General features: G+C 35.2%; 1 protein-coding gene across 4 annotated transcripts in view; it reads right to left on the reverse strand.

The window, feature by feature from the left end:
* Nucleotides 1-19,541, reverse strand: part of KCNT2 (potassium sodium-activated channel subfamily T member 2) — a 371,985-nt gene that overhangs the window by 187,704 nt on the left and 164,740 nt on the right. The gene's annotated exons all lie outside the window — the stretch shown is intronic.

Consider the following 19,541-nt stretch of genomic DNA (forward strand, 5'->3'; position numbering starts at 1 on the left):
ATAGTCTTTTTTTTTTTACAGGAAGCCATCTTATTGTATAATGTGTGTGTGTTTCACATATATATATATATATATATATATATATATATATATATGAAAGGTTTGAGGAGTTAACAATTGCCAAGTCATTCTCAAGAGATCAACCATCTGTATAAAGCTACTAATGGTATAAAAGTAAGAGAGCAGCTTAGAAATTGTTACAAGATGTCCCCAAAGTAGAATTGTTAAAATAGCACTAAAAATAGCACTACTACTGGCAAAGAAAAAAAAAGAAAAAAGAAAAAGAAAAAAAGGAAAGGTGAGCCTTGGAGGGAGATAGGAGATTTGCACATAAATCAGTGTATAATGGCATACAATTCAGCAAGAAGAAAAAAAAACAGGTATCGATGCATATTATAATATGGATAAACCACAAAAACATGGTCAGTGAAAGAAGACAGATGTAGAAAACTACAGACTATATGATACTGTTCAGACAAAATGTCCAGAAAAGAGACAGAAAGCAGACTAGTGGCTGCCTGGAGCTGATGGTGGGAAGAAGGGTGATAGAAAATGTTCTAAAACCGGAATGTGGTGATGATTGCAGAACTCTGTAAATGCGTTTAAAATGATTGATATTTACACTTAAAATGAGTGCACGGTATGGCATGTAAATTATTCCTCTACAAAGCTGTCCAAAAAATTCAGTGTTTACTTTTGGATACTCATTCCAACCCCTATGCACAAGAAGACAGCTCGATTTTGATGACCACGAAGAGGTAATATTCAATGTTTAATTTTTCTATTTTCTTTTCTATCCTTTTAAGATAATCTTCCTATTTGTCTAGGTTACATATCAAAAAATATTTAATTATCTTAAATATTAAATGTTTTTGATTGTTTTGTTTTTTTAAGGCAGAGTCTAAGCCAGTGGATAGGTAGATAGGTGTGTAAGCACACAGGTAGATAAACCAAGGGACAGAAGAGAAATAGTAGGGTACTTGTCATTATTTTACTGCTGAGGCAGAGACTGTTCTTTTTTTATTTTCTTTTTATTTTTCTTTCTTACCTCCAGGTTTCCAGAATGGTTCAGCAAAATTGCCCTTGTTCTATGCTTAGGAATTTTGTGTGAGCTGCCAGGTCATATGAGTTGATTCGTATCAGTTTATTTGCTCTGCTGTCCCTATGCAATATAATAGCCAAACTAATTATAAGACTATTCAGATGGAACCTTACTATAACCAAAGAGAACAACTGTTTGATAACAAATATTTCTGCGAAGTAGGTTTTTTAATTTTATCACAAAAATATGTATTTGAAAATGTAAACAATTTATGCTTAACTTTTACACTTCAGTAGAAAATAAAATAAGAGGGAAGATAAATTACATTACAAATGTTAAAGGCTTACTATATACTGCATAACTACACATTAAAAGTCAGTCCCTGTTCATAGATAAAATGTCCATTTTCTAATTCAGATAAACATTTTCTTCACCTAAACTAGCATAAAAGTCTCCTACTCTGCTTCCTTGTCTTCAGATTGTTCTTTTTTTAATATAATCTATTCATAATGGCCATATTCACATTCTTTAAGCAAAGCTTAGAGGGGCACCTGGGTGGCTCAGTTGGTTAAGCATCCAACTCTTGATTTCAGCTCAGGTCATGATCTCAGGGTTGTGAGATCAAGCCAGCCTTGGGGCTTAAGATCCTCTCTCTTCCTCCCCGACTCCTCCCTCCCCTCCCCTGCGGGTGCGTGCACTCTCTCGCTAAAAAAAATAAAAGTAAAATAATCAATTAATTTTAAAAAGCTTGGCTATGTAAATCTCAGGTTTAAAAAAAAGCACTGGATTCTTACAGTTTAAGACCACTTTGTAATTCATGGTGTGATAGATTATTATAATAGCTGCCAATAAATCAAGCTTTCCTATGCTCATGCCTGTTTGCAACATGATATGCTGTACTTCCCATCAAAAGTGAAATTTAGGGTGCCTGGGTGGCTGATGGTTGGGCGGCTGCCTTCGGCTCAAGTCATCATCCTGGAGTCCCAGGATCAAGTCCCACATCCGGCTCCCTGCTTGGCAGGCAGTCTGCTTCTCCCTCTGATCCCCCCCCCCATCTCGTGCTCGCTCTCTCTCATTCTCTCTCTCTCTCAAATAAATAAATAAAATCTTTAAAAAAAAAGTGAAATCTAGTTCTCCATGTCTTTGCATTTGAACAGCCTAATACCTTATTTGACCAACAAAATTTTGTAGAAATGATGGTGTGTGGATCACAGAGCATGGATCTTACAAACATCCTGAAGTTAATGTTCTTGCTGACTTAGAAGTCTGAGATTACCATGCTGTACAGCAGCCTGGCATAATCTACTGAAGGATGAGAGGCTTGTGGAAAAAAAAAAAAAAAATGTCCCAACTGACAGCCAGCACCAACTGCCAGACATGAGAGTCGGCCATCTTGGATGCTCCAATTCCTGTCAGGCCATCACATGACTGAAGCCAAGAATAACTGCAAGTGAGACCAGCAGGAAAACTATCCTGGTTTCAACCACAGAACTGTGAGAAACAACAAACTGCTGTTTTAAGCCACTACCTTTTAGGTGGCTTATTATTTGGCAATAGATATGTGGTACATACAGAATTAATTAGACTCCAACATCTGGATCTAATCTGGTTTTTCGCAAATTTTGCTGTCTCCCCTTCACTTACTATTTGGATGGTTTACCTATCATAGTATATAATCCTTACCCTCTATATCAACTTTTGCCCAATCTATTCCCTACAACTGAAGCCCTCTCTCCATAACACCTACTGTGATTCCCATTTTTTTGAACCCTAGCTCAAAAATGACCTCCATTATAAAGACTTCATTTAGTCTCAAGTTCAAGGAATTCCTAGAAGTTCCCGCTGAATTCCTAGAGCACATAGGAGTTCATGTCTTATATAGGTAAACTTTTACAATAATACCTATTTTTAGAGTTTAATATTTATCACCCCAACTCTACTATTACTTACCCTATTGACACTATTTACACCTATATTTTTATTTCCTAGAGCACTTAGCACAAAGTGCTTAGTAGTCACTCATTAACTAACTGCTACAAGAACAAAAGAACACCTGCTTAAACCATACTCAAATAATACATGCAAACAAACTCCAGAAAGCAGTTCATTCATGTGTTTCTGCTTTTTATTACTTGCATACCCAACTCCCCAAAACTCAGAGGCTTCAAACCATAATAATTTATCATTTCACATGATTCCATGTGGTAGGTGGGAATTTTCTTGGGTTTTCTTGGGCTCATTCATGTGGCTGCATTGAGCTAGAGGTCTGGCTAGAATGAAGAGGTCCAAGGTGGCTTCACTCCTGTGCCAAATGGCCAGTGTTCACTGTTGTCTGTTTGCCTTGCTTGGTTATTCTCCATGTGACCACTCATCCTCCAATATTTTCAGTCTGCTTCATTACTGTCCCAGGGCAATGATAGCAACTGAAAGTCCTCTTCAGACCAAGCTTTATCTGCCCCATTCTATTTGCCAAAGCAAGTCACTAGATCAGCCCAGATTGGAGGAATGGCTGTGGAAATAGACTCTATCTCCTGATGAGAAGAGCTACAAATTTTTGTGATCATGTTTTTCAATCCACCAAACTGTATAAGTGAGAATACTTATCACAACTTATATAAATCTTAATAAATATTATTTAAGAAATCATGTTACAGTCCAAGATATTTAATTGCCTTGATATAACTGTAGTTAAAATCATGCTTGCAATCATTTTTTATAACCCTTATGTAAAATGCCATTTTACTTGACCTAGAAAAATCATGTGAAAATTTCACATATTTATCAATATCACACCTAAGATTCAAGACTTGATATACCTTAATACTCACTAAATCAATATGAAAATGAAGACACCCACATCAGCTGTTACACACTTGGTATTATTATACAAAAACAAAAATTAACATTATTTTTAAGTAGTAATAAAGGTAAAAACACTGAATTACTTTTAGAGTTTTTCTCTAATTTTTTTTTTAAGATTTTATTTCTTTGACAGAGAGAGACACAGCGAGAGGGGGAACACAAACAGGGGGAGGGGGAGAGGGAGAAGCAGGCTTCCCGTGGAGCAGGGAGCCTGATGTGGGGCTTGATCCCCGGACCCTGGGATCATGACCTGAGCCGAATGCAGACAGTTGACAGCTGAGCCACCTAGGTGCCCCAGTTTTTCTCTGATTTTGAATAGGCCCGTCAACCAGTTTTATTTAGGTCTCATTTAATGGGCCACTGCTTATGTTTGTGGATAACAATGTCAATACATTTCAAAAAATACTGATGTTAACATATCTTCTAAGGCCATAAATATTTTTGTAATAAATAAATGATCTTAGTTCCTTCTTCCCAAGAGAAAATAGGACAGAGAATATTTAAATATCTAGCCCAAGAAGATGCAGAGAAAGGGGAACCCTCCCTCCTGTTGGTGGGAACGCAAGCTGGTGCAGCCACTCTGGAAAACAGTATGGCGGTTCCTCAAAAAGTTGAAAATAGAGCTGCCCTATGACCCAGAAATTGCACTACTGGGTATTTACCCCAAAGATACAAATGTAGTGATCCGAAGGGGTACATGCACTCCGATGTTTATAGCAGCAATGTCCACAATAACCAAACTATGGAAAGAGTCAAGATGTCCATCGACAGATGAATGGATAAAGAAAATGTGGTACACACACACACACACACACACACACACACACACACACACACACACTGGAATATTATGTAGCCATCAAAAGGAATGAGATCTTGCCATTTGTAACGATGTGGATGGAACTGGAGGGTATTATGCTGAGCGAAATAAGTCAATCAGAGAAAGACACATATCATATGATCTCACTTATATGAGGAATTCTTAATCTCAGGAAACGAAATGAGGTCGCTGGAGTGGTGGGGGGTGGGAGAGATGGGGTGACTGGGTGCTAGATATTGGGAAGGGTATGTGCTATGGTGAACACTGTGAATTGTGTAAGACTGTTGAATCACAGACCTGTACCTCTGAAACAAATAATACATTATATGTTAAAAAAAAAAAAAAAGAAGAAGAAGATAGTAGGAAGGGAGAAATGAAGGGGGGAAATCAGAGGGGGAGATGAACCATAAGAGACTATGGACTCTGAGAAACAAACTGAGGGTTCTAGAGGGGAGGGGGGTGGGGGGATGGGTTAGCCTGGTGATGGGTATTAAAGAGGGCACGTATTAAATGGAGCACTGGGTGTTATACGTAAATAATGAATCATGGAACACTACATCAAAAACTAATGATGTAATGTATGGTGATTAACATAACATAATAAAATTTTAAAAAAGAGAGAAAAAAATAAATATCTAGCCCAAGAAAAGACTAATCCTTTCCAGTTATAGATCAAATCTTGTTCCCTCTGTGTTCACAACTTTAAATGCCCTTTAACTGTATTTAGAATAAAGGGCTCTTCTTGGACTTCATCTTCTAAGACCATCCCCTAACTCACTGTCCTCCAGCCATACCAGCCTCACTGCTATCCCTGAAACGTGCCACGTGTCACCCAAATCTTCTTTCAACTTTCTCCCTTTATTTCTAATATTTCCAATGTCCAAACAGAATCCTAAACTTCCTCTCTAATTTTGTTCCTCCCAAATTCTTCAAATCAAATGGTGACAAATACAGCTTTCTTGTTGATCAGAGCCATCCTTGACTTCTCTCTTTCTTTCACAACCCACATCCAAATCCTTAGCAAATTCTGTTTCTAGCTTCAAAACATAATCAGAATTCACTATCACTACTCACCACTGCTACTGCAGTGATCCTTGCCATCATGTTCTCTGCCCTGCACTGCAGTAAACACTCCCATCCTTCTGCCAGGAGCCTATCACCATCATGCCAGAGTTGCCCTATGAAAACGCAGGTCAAGTCATGCTATTCCCCTACTTAAAACTCTAAGAGGGTTCCTTATATTTCACTTGACTAAAAGCTAATGTTCTTTCACTTGCCTATAGCATACTACCCAATCTGACCCTTCCCTACCATGCCTTTCACACTAATTTTCTACTCTTTTCTGTGGTTCACTCTGCCCCAGCTACACTGACATTCTTGCTTTCTGATCAACATGAGAGCCATGTTCCTTGTCATGAAACATTCTCTGGATAGAACCTTATCGCCCCAGATTTTGTCATCACTAACTCCTCACATCTTCCAAGTCTTTACTCCTATATTGACCATCATCTATAATTCTAATCTTCCTTATCTAGCTTCATTTAAAAAAAAAAGTTTTAGTCATGTGTTGGGTTTGGTGTCCATTGTCTATAACCCTCTATATGAATAGAGATCTATTAAGACAGAAAGTCACATGCTTTCTTCAACCATGTTGCCTGAGCACCTAAAATAGTGCCAAGCACAGAATAATGATCATAGATCTCTACTGCCATATTTAAATCACCAAGCCATTTATCCTGTTTAGATATAAACTAAATACAATTTATTAATTTAAAAAAAGCACCCAAAATGTTTATCTGACTGCTGCCCTAACTGTGGAATCTAATATAAGTAAGCAGCAAGAGTAAAAACATCTTTAGGGAGGCAGGGGAGGCAGATGCAATATTCCATAAATCTACTGACTTTCCCATCACCTTTTAATCAATATCACTTGAAATATCCAGGTACTATAAATAAGCAAATTAGGTTTTACTCTCCCTAGTAATTAGTATTTGTAACTCCAGCATTTGTTTCAGTTAGTACTACTTAAATAATATGATAAACAAAAGATTTAGAAATTGGAAATTTTATACTTATTGAAAGTCATCCTGCTTAGGGTGCCTGGGTGGCTCAGTCATTAAGCGTCTGCCTTCAGCTCAGGTCATGGTCCCCAGGTCCTGGGATCGAGCCCCACATCGGGTTCCCTGCTAGGCAGGAAGTCTGTTTCTCCCTTTCCCTCTCCCCCTGCTTGTGTTCCCTCTCTCGCTGTGTCTCTCTCTGTCAAATAAATAAATAAAATCTTTAAAAAAAAAAGTCATCCTGCTTGCATAATATACAAATAAACTGTGTAACTAAAAATTTGTCTTTTTATAAAATCAAATTGAATATTCAAATATAAGACTTGCATTTATTTAGTCTCATTACATTCTAAATTCTCTATGTCACTAATGTATTTAAAAATTATTTGAGTTATTGAATTAAGTTTGCTACATTTAACTATTTACTAATCAAAACCTTTACCTGAAATCCCATTCAGGACACTGTTAGTGAATATTGCAGACTTTAATACTACACTCAGTCAATCAGGTTAGTTATAGAACTGTCATAATATGAAAAGGGTCTAGCTTATGTTTTACGAAAGAAACCTACCACTCTCAATATGTGTATTACTGCTCTATGTCAATCATTCAACTAAAAAATAATTTTAGATTGTTCATATAAGCTATCTTTCCAAACAATTCAGCTACTTTTATGAAGGAATGGAAAAAGTATTATCTTCAGTGTCCACTATACTTCAGTTTAAAAAAGTGTATCTTCAAGGGTGCCTGGGTGGCTCAGTTGGTTAAGCGTTTGCTTTTGGCTCAGGTCATGATCTCAGGGTTCTGGGATAGAGCCCTGCATTGGGTTCCCTGCTCAGCAGGGAGTCTGCTTCTCCCTCTCCCTCTGCCCCTCCCCACTGCTTGAGCTCTCTCTCTTATAAATAAATAAAATCTTTAAAAAAAGAGTGTATCTTCAGGATAGGTAGATACATAGATAGCTTATTGTTTCTATTATATAATTCTTAAGGCCAGTTTTAGCATTGAAATACTCTTGATTTGCATTATGCATAAACATTAATATTTCATTTATATGTTAGCTATTTTTCATAGAATTGTGAATGCTACAACATGCTACACAAGGATTTGCAGCTATTCAATTATTATAATCCATTTTAATATAGATTGTTATCTTATTTCATTCACAGATGTCTTTGGAGCCATTATTGAACAAAAACTGCCTCTTCTCCCTGATCATAGTTGATGAATTTCAGTTAATTATTATTTTGTGTCTGTACCCAGAAGTGATTTTAATGATGGGTACAGATTTTCTGATAAACTAAATTTAAGAATGTGCTCAAATAGATCACACTCATAATCAAAATATCTTATTTTGCCTTATTGTAAGAGATACATCTTTCCAGCCAAAGACTAAGTTAAACTATTTAAATTATACCCTGAATTGAAAGTAGTGGAAAAAATTAATAATGCAGAATTTAAATATAAATAATCATAGCTGGTAGATATTAGTAAATACTCTTATCTTTAAATTTTATAGTTAATCAAATTTAATATTGTTTTGTGACTGGGCAGTAATATTAAAAACAAAAAAGTCTTGCTTAAAATGCATGATTTTAGTGGATATGTAATCATAACAAAATTTTTTTAAAGATTTTCACTTATTTATTTATCTGCAAGCAAGAGAGAGAGAGTACAAGCATGGGGAGGAACAGAGGGAGAGGAACAGGTTGGCTCCACACTCAATGGAGTATGACTCAAGGCTGAGCCTGAGCCTGACTCAGGGCTCAATCTCATGACTCTGAGATCATGACCTGAGCCAAAACCAAGAGTCATATGCATAACCAACTGAGTGCCCCAGGCACCCCTAATTTTTAAAAATTTTTGTTTATTATCCTGTATTGTCTGCTTAAATATTTGAAATTAAATAATTTACTCCAATTTAAGATAGAAAAAATAAACCTTTGTAACACCAAGTTCTATTTATATTTTTGTTTAGTTAATTTGCATAAAAGTTAATTAGATTCATTTATAGTGGTCCAACTTTGAAATGGAAAGGTGCAAATTAATATAATTGTCTTATAATTTCTCTATAAAAATACCTGTGAATTTTAAATAAGAAAAAAACTGATTTATATAAAACCAATAGGTGCTACAAAACTTAAATATTTTATGATGGAAAATGGGTAACCTAATATCATAAAGGTAGGTCATGTTTATTCCTATTAATACATTTATAGATGGTTTACTAGTGTCAAGCATTGTACTGTATGATAGAGATGCGGATATGAATACAACACCATAGTCTACATAAAAGAGCTTCTAAAATCTAAAGTGAATGATTTTGACCACAACTTTATAATACTACTACTAGTAATACCATAAATTAATAATCAAACATTTAACTTATAACTTGATTAATGCTAACAGGTAAATTACTTAAGCTTTTTAAACTTTATACTTCTCAACTGGAAAGTAAATGCAATATTAACTTAGCATTTGGTTATTATGAAAATAAAATGAACTAATAATGCTTAGTGAAATGCCTGACACATAATAATGTTCAATGAATTCAGTTATAATTTTGTTATTTAAATTCCAGCCCCAGCATAAAAGAAATAGATATAAAGCCCTTGTTTTGCACTTGACAAAAAAAGTTAATGTACTACTAACAATATATTCAGGGACTATGGAGAAAAAGAGTGGTGATGACAAAGTAGCAGGTCTGTTCCTCTTTACTGTGGATTTGATAAAGTTATTAGGAGCAGAAAATCATCCATGAATTAATGAGAGTAGCTATAATCTTGTCAATCTCTTCTCAAACCTGCAGCTCTCAACTGCTTTGGAAGTGGAAAGATGGGCATTAGGAGGGCTTCAAAAAGAAAAGTTAGGCAATTTGCAAAATAAACTCATAATCTTTAACTATGTACAAAGAGCACAGTCATGGTGATATTAGCTGACCTTTGGAGGATTCACTATTATCATTTACGGAAACTGACAACTAATTCCTGGTAATGCTATCAGGGGAAAAAGGGATAATTTTAAGCCACTATTTCTAAGCCAAAATGTCAATAACAAGCTAGTGACGTGTTTCAAAAAGGACTACTTAGCCTTCACACTGAGTGAAAGAATTTTTATGTAATTATGTAAAAGACTGAATATATGTACATAATATGTGTGTCAATTTATAGAGTTCACCGACCTGGGTAACTACTAAGTATAGCATCATATGGTAATATTCATGATTTAAATGTTAAAATACTACTATTTGGTGGGGGGGGGAGGAATATTAACAAAATTTCCACTTTTTCTATTATTTTATACATACACTCATATTTACTGTTATTTAAATAGACATCTAATTTTATATGACATAGGTTTTCTGTTTTATGAAGATTAATTAAATATACCTATTTTTGAAACTATGTATTTTGGGAAGTAGAAAATTCTTGCCATGCATGTGTTTATGTTTTTGCATAAAAGTGGTTGATATTCACAGTAGTGAGCTTAAATTGGACTTTTGAAACTATTTCACAGAGCCATTCTGCCTTATAATGTAGTTTAGTTTTATGAATACCCATTTGTGATGATATTTGTTTTAAAAATCACTGTTACTGAATAAAAATCCTTTAGCAATTTTTTTTTTAATCCTTTAGCAATTTTATGGCATGGTACTTTGGCAAGATTTTCTAAATCAAAGTGGACAAGCACTTCAACTATACAGACTAGAGGACAAAATATGTCCTTAAATACCTACTCAAAACTTGACCATCAAAGAAATATAAATATAGAAAAATGCCCTTGGGAATTACATATCATCTAATATTTTCACAATGAATAAGGATAAGAGATTGACTATATGACTAGAGTCATGTGAAACAAATACAGTTTTTGAGAAGTATAATGTTTGATTTGGTTTTCTTTCCTTTTTTAAGATTTTATTTGTTTATTTATTTAGAGTGCAAGTGGGCAAAGGGACAGAGGAAGGGGGAGACAGAATCTCAAGCAAACTCTGTGCTCAGCACAGAGCCCCACGCAGAGATTTGCACGACCTTGAGATTAGCGGAAATCAAGAGTCAAATGCTTAACTGACTGAGCCACCCAGGCGCCCCTGGTTTTAACCAATATTTGTAGATTTTCCAGTATGATCTATAGACATCAGGAGATAAAGGCAATGGATATCATGATATAAGGTAAAGAATATCAGGGAAAATTTTGTAGGTAGAGAGGGACGAAAATTATTTCATTTTTGAAGATGTTGAATTTATCATTCCTGTAAGATATATGTCCAATCCATTGTAATAATATATATTAATATATGCCTATAATATTAATATATACCAATATACCTATAATAAGCAATTTTTACCTCCTCTGTAAACCCTACTTGATGATAAGTTTTTTATGGTTCCAGTATTTCAGTTCTAAAGAATACTAATTTGCTAATATAAGACAAATAATAAAGATATAAATAATACTCCTATCTATCTTAAGGTAATTAATATTTAGTAAGTGCCTCTGCTTGTTAAATATTTTATTTTGTATTGCTTTAGTTTTTTACTATAAACTTTTGGATTTAGTCTGGCAATTTACTACTATAGGATTTTTACATCCAACTCTTCAAAGTGACCTTGTTCTACAGTTCTGTATTTCAATATATGTTTCTTGAAACACCAATCTGCCGCTGTATATGGTTAGCCAATTAGCTAACTGGTCTGTGTTGCAAGGCTGTACATACCAGGATTATAAAGTCTCTGTAGGCATCTGTGTAAAGAACAATGTATCATTAAACCTGTATTTATCAGAAAAAAAAATGGCAGCTCTGGGTTAAACATTTATTTATTTAGTGAAAGACTTTTCAGATAGTTTTAATGAGTTAATGTTTATTGTGGATCTCTGAGAATGGAATAATTTTCAAAAGATTAACCAAACATATCTGCCAAAATTCTTAGTTTTGAAAGAGTATCTCAAAGGATTAGGATTTTATGAACTACACTATGAGAACATTAGCTCATAGTTTGTGCTTTGTCTGAGTCTTTCGTAGCTTAATCATTAAATGACTGGGGTATCTTTTTCTTTGCCTGTGCCCTGAATTATACCGCCTTGGATTAACTGTTCATTAAAAGAACTTAACAGTGGGCTCCTGGGTGGCTCAGTTGGTTAAGCGACTGCCTTCGGCTCAGGTCATGATCCTGAAGTCCCGGGATCGAGTCCCACATCGGGCTTCCTGCTCAGCAGGGAATCTGCTTCTCTCTCTGACCGTCTTCCCCTCTCGTGCTTTCTATCTCTCATTCTCTCTCTCTCTCAAATAAATAAATAAAATATTTTTAAAAAAAAGAACTTAACAGTGAAACTGTCAGACCCTTGTTTTTTCTTTTTTTCTTATCTTTAATGGAAATCAAAATATATAATTTTATAAAAGTGCTTCATCTCTACTTTAATCTCAATTTGATAATGATTATATATCTCTAAATATGCATTTTGTAATAACCTACCATTCCTTCCATAGAGCCACAAGAATAAATAAGCCTCAAGCATCATTCTTTGGTCTTTACTGACTTCCTAAAAATCTAAACGTTGAACATATCTGGCAAAGTTTATAAATGGAGGTCCACAGCAGTCATACTGAGTACTAGATAAGCAGAGAGATAAAGCTTCCTCTCTCTGCTGACAAAGAAACTAAGAGAAGAGGACAAATTTTTTTCATAAGCACTGTGATTATTTGAAATGTGGATCACCAAATTGAGCGTGCCATATGGAAAGAAGAACTCTAAATTGTATCTCATTAAAAATAATTTAAAATTCTTTTTTTCTTAACTAGAATACTGTTAAATCTCACTAAGGATAATTTTAGTTGAAGAAACTATTCAAACACTTATGTAAAAGCCATAACCACATTAACAAAAAAAAAAAGAATTGGGCCCCATTTTTTTTTTTGGATTGGGCTCCATTTTGCACTAAGTACATAGAGCCATGAAAAAAAATCATATCAAGCATTAAATTTATAATTACCCTTAGAAATAAAACACCTAATATAAAGTATTAATTTCCTAAGTTTCACTTTAAGTAGTTCTCCATTAGAAAAAGCTAACGTCTTAATGTATACATTTTTAAATATTTTTTTTTCTGACTCACCTAGTAAAAGAAAGATCACCAGGGTATGAGATAGAAATTATCTAAGGCTATACCAACCATAAAAGAGTGGCAAGTCTTCTTTTAAATACTTCAGTTAAAGGGATTCTACATTGTTCATTACCATTCTTATTCAATATATTTCTTTTAACAAAATTACATTAAATAGTAATTTGTTACATTTCCTCTCTTTTAATCATTAGTGATTTAAACAAAATAAACGCATCTGCTGAACAGTCTTTGTAAATTACTCATAGACTCATCAGCCTATGGGCCATTACTATGATAATATGTGCAGATGGAGGCAGGGTTTTTGTTCATAGTAGGAAAGATGGAACTATAATCATGTAGTGTTTTGTTTTGTGTTCCTCAGGTTATATGCTGCACTGAGTGTGTATTCATACATGGATGTGTTCATACATGGATGAACCATAATCATTTAGTAAGAAATGTATACTGGGTCTCAGTATAAAATGTGCTTTCTACTATGAATTGTGAAGGAAGTAGACAAAAAAAATAAGGCAGTGGGATACAAGAGATGAGTAAAAAAAAATTAAACGAGGTGAAAATAAAGAGGCAAAATTATTATAGTCAAAAATAATAACATGGTATAGTTAAGAATCAAGTAAAATCATGATCATGTTCTTCTTGTAACTCTCATTTTAGGAGGCTCTAATTTTAAGAAATGAAACCTTTAAATGGGGAAAATGGAAACCCGTATCACCAGCATAAAGCTATTATATTTTCATATTTTTAAAACAAAATAACATGGATAAGACAGTAAATAAAGACAATGTGGTACTTAATCACCTTACATTTCTGTTAATAGATAAAAATATGTCTTATTTGCTACTTCTTGCTTCCTTGAAAACTTAGGATTTTTCTCTCCTGAATCTCCAATAAAGTGCTTATAATTTTATTTTTGCTCTTTTGTAGATCATATGCATTTGACAAAGTTTTACATTTATTTGTTCACCTATTTATTGAGTGTTACTACATGGTAGGCACAGAATTAGGTACTAGGGGAGACAATGGTATGGAAAAGTTGGCATGGCTGTTTCCTTGATGGGAATTAGAGTCCAGTGAAAGAGACATAAAATGATGACTAATATAAATACACATAAATTTACAAAGGAGAGCACCTTTGCCCTCCACCTGCTATGCTTTCCTATAATTGTGAATCTGACCTATTCAGGTGGATCAGGCTTCAATGACAAAGTGACGTTTACATTAACATAAAAAAAAAAGATGAGTCATATTTTACTCTGGAGAGAAAAAAGGTAAAGCATTCTAGGGAGGAGGGAGGTTAGTGTGATGAGAGCAGTAGGGGGTAAAATAGTAGGACTCCTGAGCAGAAGAAAAATTAAGAATGTGAGATGAAAATGAAAAAATGGGGACAATCTTGATTGTACAGGAAACAGGAAATATTAAGAAGTTTTGTATTCAACCCAAGACACAGGGAAAATTTTAACAAGCATTAGCAAGAGGTAACGCAATTATATTTACATTTCACAAAGGTCACTCTGGTTGCCATGAGATGAATGGTTTTGAATGCAACCAGAGTGGACCTAGGTAAACCAGTTATCCAGCAGTTGTTATAAAGAGGTTACAATAATTTAGATGAGTGAGGTGATGTCTGAGAGGGACAGAAGTAGGTAGATTTGAAGGACATTTAGGAGGTAAAATCTGTGGGATTTGCTGATTATGTATTTTGTCGCAGAATAGGAGGCATTAAGAATGACTCCATTCTTTGGAATTACCCCCAAGGAATGGACTGTAGTTACTATTTCATAACTCTGCCTTTGGACATACTTACATTGAGGAATCTAAGAGGGTACGTCCCAGAAACAGTTGATTATAAAAGATTTAATTAAAACCCTAACAACTGGCCTAAGAAAATTTGTGTGCTCACTGTTACCAGATTCTTCATGGTGCACATTGTTATAACCTCCGATGTAAGGAGGAAAAGTGGAGGCATCAGACCCTACTCTCCAACAGCGTTGTGACCAAACATTATACACAGAAAACAAGTCATAAAGCAAATTCTGCCACACAGAACATTAATTCATTCCTGTTCAGTAGGAGCGAAGAGGTTCTTGTACTTTCTGTGAATAACAACAAACACACTGAAAGAAAGATTCATACAAAAAAAATGTGAAAATATATTAAGGGCAGGTTCAGCTAACAGGTTGATGGGATCAGACAACAGAATCCTCTGTTAAGTAAGAACAAGCTTGAAAAGGTCTCAAGACCCATGTCACCACTCCCTGAAAGGTTAAGCGTGGTTATTCTTAAAATCCAATTATGCAAGAGCAGATAGAACCAAGCAATACTTTCTGGCCAACTACACAACTAGAAAAATATTTTTAATTCCACTTTTGTTAATTTGTAAGGATTCTGACACAAAAATTGATGCTTGAAACTGATGATAGCCTGAGAGTGTGTTCTTAATTAGTACTTCACCTGCTTATTATTATCCCTTAATTTGTATGGACAAAACATACCCCGCTACCCCGAAATATGTGTGGGATTACAGAAAATATAACTAAAATATAGAACATATTCTTAGCAGAACAACATAAAATGAAAAGAAAATTGCCAAGGTCTGATCATTGAGAAAATACATCTTTTAATGAAATGCTATAGAAGAAGATGAGGGACATAAATAGTATGTATATCAGGGAGGAGTTAAGATGGCAGAGGAGTAGAGGAACCCTAAGTTTGTCTCCTGCCTTGAATACAACTAAATAGTTATCAAATCATCTGAACACCCAACACATTGAAAAATCAATCAGAGGTCTGAGAAAACAAATATTGCAAGTTTACAAGTAGAAAAGTGACCACCTTTTAGAAGGTAGGAGGTTCAGGGACTTGAATTCTGTGTCATACAGCTGCAGATAATATGGCGGCAAGGAGGAAGCCTGCTTAAGAAGGATACCACAAAGCATTTTAAGCAGCAGAGCACAAAATAATAAAAGAAAAGTTAAGAACCATATGATCCTCTCAATAGATGCAGAAAAAGCATTTGACAAAACACGACATCCTTTCTTGATAAAAATCCTCAAGAAAGTAAGGATAGAAGGAACATACCTCAAGATCATAAAGGCCATATATGAAAGACACACATCTAATATCATCCTCAATGGGGGAAAACAGAGAACTTTTCCCCTAAGGTCAGGAATACAACAGGGATGTCCACTCTCACCATTGTTGTTCAACATAGTACTGGAAGTCTTAGCTCAGCAATCACATAACAAAAGAAATAAAAGGCATCCAAATCGACAAGGAAGAAGTCAAACTTTCACTTGTCACAGATGACATGATGTTCTATATAGAAAACCCAAAAGACTCCCGCCAAAAAATTGCTAGAACTAATACAGGAATTCAGTAAAGTCGCAGGATATACAACCAATGCACAGAAATCTGTTTCATTTCTATACACGAATAATGAAGCAGCAGAAAGAGAAATCAAGGAATTGATCCCATTTACAACTGCACCAAAAACCATAAGATACCTGGGAATAAACCTAACCAAAACTAAAGAACACTTATGAATGAAATTGAGGAAAACACAAAGAAATGGAAAAACACTCCATGCTCATGGATTGAAAGAACAAACACTGTTAAAATGTCTATGCTACCCAAAGGAATCTACACATCCAATCCAATCCCTATCAAAATAACATCAGCATTTTTCACAGAGCTAATACAAACAATTCTAAAATTTGTATGGAACCAGAAAAGACCAAAAACAGCCAAAGTAATGTTGAAAAAGAAAAGCAAACCTGGAGGTAGCATAATTCCGGACTTCAAGCTATATTACAAAGGTATAGTGATCAAGACAGTATGGTACTGGCACAAAAACAGACACATAGATCAATGGAACAGAATAAAGAACCAAGAAATAAACCCTCAACTATATGGTCGGCTAATCTGTGACAAAACAGGAAAGAATATCCAATGGAAAAAAGACAGTCTCTTCAACAAATGGTGTTGAGAAAACTGGACAGTCACATGCAGAAGAATGAAACTGAAGCACTTCCTTACAACATACACAAAAATAAATTCAAAATGGATGGAAGACCTAAATATGAGACAGGAAACCATAAAAATCCTAGAGAGAACACAGGCTGCAACCTGTTCAATCTCGGCTGCAGCAACTTCTTGCTGGACACATCTCTAAAGTCAAGGGACACAAAAACAAAAAGGAACTAAAAACAAAAAGGAACTATTGGGACTTCATCAGGATAAAAGTTTTTGCACAGAAAGGAAACAATCAACAAAACTAAAAGGCAATCTACAGAATGGGAGAAGATATTTGCAACTGGCATATCAGATAAAGGGCTAATATCCAAAATATATAAAACTTATTAAACTGGACACCCAAAAACCAAAAAATCAAATCAAGAAATGGGCAGAAGACATAAACAGACATTTCTCCAAAGAAGACATACAAATGACTAACAGACACATGAAAAAATGCTCAGTATCACTCAGCATCAGGGAAAGACAAATCAAAACACTGTTGGTGGGAACGCAAACTGGTGCAGCCACTCTGGAAAAAGTATGGAGCCTCCCCAAAAAGTTAAAAATAGAACTACCCTATGACCCAACAATGGCACTACTAGGCCCTTATCCAAAGGATACAAAAATTGTGATTCAAAGGGGCATATGCACCCCAATGTTTATATGAGCAATGTCCACAATTGCCAAAATCTGTAAAGAGCCCAAATGTCCATTGACAGACTAATGGATAATGAAGATGTGGTATATATATATAGATGTGTGTATACACACACACACACACACACACACACACACACACACACACACACACCACAATGGAATATTAGCCATCAAAAATAATGAAACCTTGCCATTTGCAATTACATGGATGGACCTAGAGAGTATTATGCTAAGTGAAATAAGTCAGTCAGAGAAAGACAAACCATATGATTTCACTCATGTGTGGAATTGAAGAAACAAAACAGATGAACGTAGGGGAAGAGAAGGAAAAATAAAATAAGATAAAAAGAGAGAGGGAGGCAAACCATGAGAATTTTAACTATAGGGAACAAACTGAGGGTTGCTGGAAGTGAGGTGGGGGGGATGGGGTAATTGGGTGATGGGCATTAAGGGGGAAACATGATGGAATGAGCACTGGGTATTATATGCAACTGATGAATCACTAATTCTACCCCTGAAACTAATAATACACTATATGTAACCAAATTGAATTTAAATTAAAATTTTTAAAAAATATGTGTATCTGCATTTGTGTGTGCATGCACCTAGTAGTGCCTCACAGGCTCACACACATGTTCGTAACCTCCATGCATATGTAAATGATTCTTTATGTAAATTGTTCTGACTTTAATATTGGGAAATATTAAATCATATTTAATATTGAATTATTGGAAATATTAAAGCCAGTGACTTATACTGGCTTTCTGAGTCTCACCATGACATCAGATATTCTTTCTAAACATATCTCTACTTGACTCCCTAATAATAGAATCACAGAATAAGGTCAATAGTTCTACAAATCATATTCCTTTTTTCCTTCTTTTTTAAGGTTTAATTTTCAAAAACAATCAAAAAAAATCACAATATCTATTTTGATTTCCTCTTTATTCGCACCTCCTCCTAACCATTAGTTTACTTAAAATAAAAAGGTATTCTCAATAGGAAAAGCTTCATAATCAAGTTATGAACAGTTCAAAGTAAGTTCTACTGGTTGCAAAGAATTTTGCATAAAAAAACCCAACTGTGAAGCATTACTTTAGTGCCATTGAATAAAGTATAGCTTTTATTATTTTTTTAAAAGATCTTACTATTGGGCGCCTGGGTGGCTCAGTCATTAAGCGGCTGCCTTCCGCTCAGGTCATGATCCCAGACTCCTGGGATCGAGTCCCGCATCGGGCTCCCTGCTCAGTGGAAAGCCTGCTTCTCCCTCTCGCACACCCCCTGCTTGTGTTCCTGCTCTCGCTGTCCTGTCTCTGTCAAATAAATAAATAAAATCTTTTAAAAAATAAATAAAAGATCTTACTATTTATTTGACAGAGAGAGAGAGACAGTGAGGGAGGGAACACAAGCAGGGGGAGCGGGAGAGGGAGAAGCAGGCCCCCTGCCAAGCAGGGAGCCTGATACGGGGCTCGATCCCAGGACAATGACCTGAGCCAAAGGCAGACGCTTAATGACTGAGCCACCCAGGCGACCCTAAAGTATAGCCTTTAAAGTGAGACAAATAAGGGGAGATGAGGTCAGTGAAGTAGGCAGGGACAGATTATAAATCACTTTATATACAACACCAAGGAGTTTATATTATCCTGTAGACACAAATGAAAAACTTTAGGCAAGAAAATTAATGATGTGATCAAACCGAGTAGTGTTGAGCTCGTTATTAAAAGTCTGCTGATACCCTGAATGGTTACTCCTGCTCCAAGCAGCAACTATATTTACACTAGACTCTTAGTCTCCAGGCTGACAAATCACCTTAAGACACTACCCATGCAAATCATCTAAGTGAAGTTAAAGCTGTGAGCAGAGACCATAATGGATATAAAAGAGCTACAAAATTTAGTCCTCAAGCATTTTCTAAGTTGTGAGCTCTTGACTCTGCAATTTACTCTTTTTTGCTTGAACCTTTTTC

The sequence above is a fragment of the Callorhinus ursinus genome, unplaced genomic scaffold (assembly GCF_003265705.2).
Source record: "Callorhinus ursinus isolate GAN/ISIS: 27379988/994484 unplaced genomic scaffold, GSC_fseal_2.0 scaffold54, whole genome shotgun sequence".
Taxonomy (NCBI): domain Eukaryota; kingdom Metazoa; phylum Chordata; class Mammalia; order Carnivora; family Otariidae; genus Callorhinus; species Callorhinus ursinus.